The sequence below is a fragment of the Medicago sativa genome, chromosome 3 (genome assembly GCF_051527215.1).
Source record: "Medicago sativa cultivar Bolivia chromosome 3, Bolivia_mono, whole genome shotgun sequence".
NCBI classification, from domain to species: Eukaryota; Viridiplantae; Streptophyta; class Magnoliopsida; order Fabales; family Fabaceae; genus Medicago; species Medicago sativa.
The window spans coordinates 95,874,135-95,879,906 of record NC_140751.1 but is presented as its reverse complement, the minus strand read 5'-3'; the positions used below and the strand labels follow the sequence as shown (position 1 = coordinate 95,879,906).

Genomic DNA, 5,772 nt, shown 5'->3' with positions numbered 1-5,772 from the left:
GACAAAAGACTAATTTATTTTTGATGTGAAAATATCAAAGATTAAATTAAATTATCTTTTTTTGTCAAAAAAAAAAAATTAAATTATCTTTTGTTGGATACTAAATTGATCCGGAAAAAAATTACGAAGCACCAAATTAGATTTTCTTAGTCCTTACATTTAACAATTGGATTGGGTGTTGATGACCAAGACAGACCCTCCAAAGAAAAATGACTAAGACAGAAAAACATGGAAAAAGGACATTGAAAGTGGAAACCAGTGGAATTCAAGGCAGCATGATAATATAAGCAAGCCCCATTCGTTTTTTGTTCATCAGTTTTCCGATTTTTTCACTCACTTGATAATACTATCTTGAGTGATTAGAAGACATTTGACAGGTGGCAGTTCATTTTCATGCCAACTGTCACCAAGCTACCCAACCCAAAGACAAACGAACCAGCTAATCATCATGTCATTACGGATGGTTTCCTTGTCGAAGCTTCTTTTTGCTTGTTTTTTTAGCGCATAACATATCCATAATCATAACAGTGTTGCAAAAGGTGCTAGCTACCATAGAACACACGTGGAACGCCGCTGAGAAACAAGTCATAAGAATGGTATACGCCGCTAAAAATGGGTGGCATTTTTTTTTTGGATAACAAGAGGGTCTAAGCCCAACAAAGGAAGAAACTACCGCCTAACAATACGCGGAGTACAAACACCAGTTAAATCAGCTAAAAACAACATACTAATTTGAGCAGGACAATGCTCATATAACATCAAAGTGAAACCTCCATCACAAATTATATTTGCAAGTGCGTCAGCACAAACATTAGCTTCTCTGTACGAATGACAAATCCGAACCTCCCAATTCATATCCAACAACCGTCGAATATGTTGCATTAAACTCCAACTTGTTGCCGTTCCTATTTTCGAGGAAGAGAGAGTAGTGGTCACTACCCAAGAATCAACATGAAGCTCCACTCTATTAAAACCACGAGCCCTAACCAACTTCAATCCTTCAAACGCACCCCAAAGCTCAGCTACATACGAATCACAACTCCCTAATCCTTTTGAGAAACCACAAATCCACTCCCCATTTTCACCCCGCAACACTCCTCCACAACCAGCTGTATATCCCCCTTTAGACGCGCCATCGGTGTTAAGACGGATCCAACCAATCTCCGGTGGCTTCCAAGATATATCCTCCACCACTCTCCTACTAGTAGTGATCATAGGATGATTATATTGATTGTCCATGTAACAATTAACCGTCCTAGTAACAAAAAAATGGGTGGCATTTAGCCTGGGAAACTAAAGTTGTTTCCCACCATGGGAAAATCCAATTTTAAAGGACAGGTGGAGGTTGCCACCGGTTCAGTTCAAACAAAAAAACAGTCAGCCTTTATATTTTAATATTTTCTGTCACTTTACTAACTAACCTCCCTTTTACTTTTCAAGAACAATCTGATACACCACCGTTTGAATAAAATTTCAGATTCAGTGTGTTATATTTGTTCGTGGTAAAACCCAGCAAAAGACAAAAAAATAGAATATTCTTATAAAGCTTCCCTCACAACAACAATCTTGCTTTTTTTCACTGATATTTACGGCAATGGCAATATAATTATCACTTTAAAGTTTGTTGTTCTAACACACAAAACAAATCAGATCTGGGGCGGCTATCATTCTAAGTCAAGAAAAAGTAAAGCTTTTACATTTATCTGGAATCAAGTAGTTATAAAGTTGCATCTCAAACAGAAATGATGATGGTTGGGATGCAAATTTTATCGTTCTAATTTTTTAACCCAAAATTGAAATTATAAATTTTATGAAAATTGAAGTTTTGGTTTTTTTTTTTTTTTGAAGAAAAAAAAATGTTGTAATGAATGAACATTACAAAATTGTAATTTTCTTGTTATAGGTGCATCTGTATTACAATTTGCAGAATGAATACAGAAGAGATTATGGACAATTTTCTCAAACTGAGCCACCAGAGATTGATTTCGTTGGAGGTGATTTATGCACAGGCAAAAATGTACCCAGAACCACATGACAAAAGATAGACCATGGTATTTCATGGTCCACCATGTGACCATCAAAAAGTTTCTCCCCTTACCAGGTCATAAATCTAGGCCATCTAATAAAGAAGTAATAAATCTATGGCTGTCCTTATACTTTCCCATGAAGGGAAAGAATTCTCCTTTCCCATACTAAACCTCACCCGCTAAATGGTGTTTCTTTTGTTTTTTTTTTTATAAAAGGAAGACCCCTCACCAAATTCAAAGCCAGTCTTCAGCAACACGCATTATCACTAATCAACTGCTGAATTAACGGCTTAAAGTAAATTGCATTTTGGCTTTGGCCTTTACCGTAAAATTAGTTAAAAATGTTGCTTAATTTATTTAAGATGAAACAATGTGCATTACTAACAACAAATCACCGGATCATCAAACCTTCATCGAAACCTCTGTTTTTCAGTAGTACTAACAACACTATTTTCAAAATTCTCTTTATATTGGGCGAAATTCATACGACTCTTATCACTTTATATAGGAGTCATTTTCAAAATGTAAGACATAGAATACACCGATATCATCCAATAAGAGAGCGAGTGTTGGTGAGATTGTGGAAAAGTGTTCATATCTCTTGTTTCTTAACTCACTGCTTAGATGATCGGTTACGATTATTACTATCAATTTACAATAACACATCACCCTGATTAGGTGAATATTCTACCACTATTCTTCTATCAAAAAACATATTTTACTACTATATTCTTAAACATACAGCCCAAGGCATACCAACAAATTAACAAGTATCATAACATAAACTTGTAATGTTTATTCTCCTCCTAAAAATGCACTTCATCAACTCAAATTTTGTTTTACAGGAAGAACGACTGGTAAATAACTAGTCACAACTGACAAGTAACAAAAGACTAAATATAAACTCGAGTATAGATTCTCTACTGCAACAATCTCAGAAGACCTTGAGGAAAATGATCAAAATTTTATAGCTTGCCACTTCCGAGCATTGCCAATTTCCCAGAACAATCAGCTACAAAAATTTCTTTTCTCCAAAGGATGCAAACTTGTAACTGCAAATATAATGAAATAGATTACTTTGCATGATAAATGCTTCAACTTTTATTTCCTAGATTTCAATTTAACAACTGATCAGTGCTGCCCTAGTTGGACTACAAAAGTAAGAAAATGAGTAAATATAATGCATACAATAGACAATGTGGACTTGGACTGGTCTGGAGTTAACTAAAGATGGATCAAGTTAGCACTTACAATCTAAGATATATCTAATGTCACATAGATATGTAGCTGTGATTGTTGAAACATTCATTCATATCCATAAGACCCACACTCCTACTCCCAAATAAACAAAGAAAGAAGTGCTGCGAGTGATGGTTGTCATAAATAATGTCAAGAATCAACAATTACATCAAGAATTTGCTCAAGTTAGAGCCTTAGTTTGGCACAAACTGCATTAAACAGCACACAGGATGCACGAACGGGTATTAAATAAAGGGAAATGCTAATTTGTGCCCTTAGGGCACAAGATAAGGATCTTAAAATAGAATTAAACAACAAATATTAAATTGAAAAGATAAATTTTTAAGCTTTTAAGGTTATGAATGCACAATTTCCAAGGTTAAATTACTTTATTTAGTTTCTTATCCTTGTGCCCTTAGGGTAGAAGTTAGCAAGACCCATAAATAAATAACAATTTTAGAATTATAACAGATGAATATTTAATTATTCAAATTCAAATTAATTAACTTGTACAGCCACCATATTTCCAAGGCTGACTCAAGAAGGCTCGAAAAATGCACACAACAGGAAAGTTTAAAACTCAAGCTAGAACATTTTATTGTGAGAATACATAATCTAAACTCCCAAAATATGGTGGGCAATGGACAGTGAGTGCACTATTAACGTTACAAGGCATGTTTCCTACAGACATAAAATATAATGTAACAAAAGTTTATAAGATAAAGTATATAAACCTATCAATCGGATCATTAACAATATATTCACCAACTTTATTGAGAAATATATTGAACGATATTTTGACAAGATTATTGCATTTGTAAATTTTTAACTTCTAGACAATCTTTGGCATCTTCATTCAACATGTTGCTTGAAAAAGTCATAAGTAGAGGCAGACTATATCCAAAACTTCGATAAAGATGGCTTTAACAAAATCTGAACTAGGTTGAGTATCCATGGAGATTATTTTCTTTTAGGAAAACCAATGTTGTCAACAGCGGATGGCGGAAGGCCGAAAATCCGCCATATAAACACACCATTGCGGACTATGGCGCTGCCATGGCAGCCATTCCTTCACAAACTTCCTACGGTGGTTGTCCAAAAATCCATCGTGGCATTCCACCATGGCAGCACCATGACTTCAATTTAACAACATTGAGGCCAATAGGAACCACAAACTTTTGAATTGCAAAGAAAAGGAGAATCATCAATTGGACTCGATACCCCAAATTGAAAAACTCAAATTTTTTGGTCAAGTAGACTAGTGGCTAGAGCTCACACAATTAAATTGTGGAGAAGTGGAGTGTCCGGGGTTCGAGCCCCGGCCCCTGCATATAATATGCAATATCCCTACCATAAATTTATCTCCCATGAATGTACTAGTCAATTGATCCCTCTCATCAATAGAAATTTTTTCATTTACCAGATTAGAGAATTGCGCACCCAAAATATACCTGAGTCATATCATGCTATTTTTGCAACAGCAAGATTTCTAAATAACATCAAATCCTATTTCAAACTTGCTCGTACTGTCAATATATACAATTTGAATTTCACATTCCATCATGCATGCTACATAGCTCATATCATTACACAATTCACAGCCATGCAAACCTAAAATGTAAGGGACGCTAAAGATGGAACCAGATCATCAATTTCAATGCTCTCAACATGCTCATGCAATCCTATATGAGCTACGAAAACGATAAACACATCAAGCAAGAAAAATCTACAAGAAATTGTATTTGTAAATAAACTAGTAGGTAAAATAAACTCCAAACTGATGAGCCCTGTAAGAGTACTTTACTTTCCAAAAAAATTACTAGTTTCTATATATGATTTTGGAGGAGCATTATTTTGAACTTATGACTCCTACATAGATCCTCTTAAAACCTAATAAACCAGAACGCGGGGTTGTAGATCACACTGAAACTACACACGATGAACTAAAGGACCTATCAATTTTGAAAAATCAAAACATGTGTTCTACATGAAACAATAAATTAAAATCCGAGCAACATATGAATTTAAACGTCAAACCGATCCATTTACATTATAGTTCAAATCGCGAGTGCTAGAACAACAACACCTATAAAATTGAAAACAATTACACTGTCTGATATAAATTAGGGTTCATCGATCACCAACCTTCTCTTTCAGTGAGCCTTTCGCCTCTGTAGTGGTTGTTTCTGGGTAGCTAATTTATAAATCCAAAATACCTGCGGTAAATCGGAAAAGCACACAGTTATTTGAGAATAGATGTAAGGGGAATGGAACTGGTAGCATGAAATGAAGTGAGGGAAAGTGGAGAGAGAAATTACCAGACCGAGAACATGAGCTGCTATTAGAAGAACGAGAAATAAAGGAACTGCCGGTGAGTATTGATCTTGCGCCATTGTACAAAACGGGAAGAAGCGAAGTAACCAGTGTTTCTTTTTTCTTCCAGATCCTTCACAGTTCAACAAATGAAAACCCCAACTGAACCCTGGACGCAATAGAACTTTGGGTG

At 35.2% G+C, this 5,772-nt stretch overlaps 1 long non-coding RNA gene across 1 annotated transcript; it reads right to left on the bottom strand.

The window, feature by feature from the left end:
- Positions 1 to 2,723: 2,723 nt before the first annotated feature.
- Positions 2,724 to 5,772, bottom strand: LOC146942371 (uncharacterized). Its single transcript, XR_015032665.1, has 3 exons — positions 5,585 to 5,772; positions 5,412 to 5,482; positions 2,724 to 3,079 (listed from the first exon to the last, which is right to left on the bottom strand). It is a non-coding gene; the product is annotated as an uncharacterized LOC146942371 (long non-coding RNA).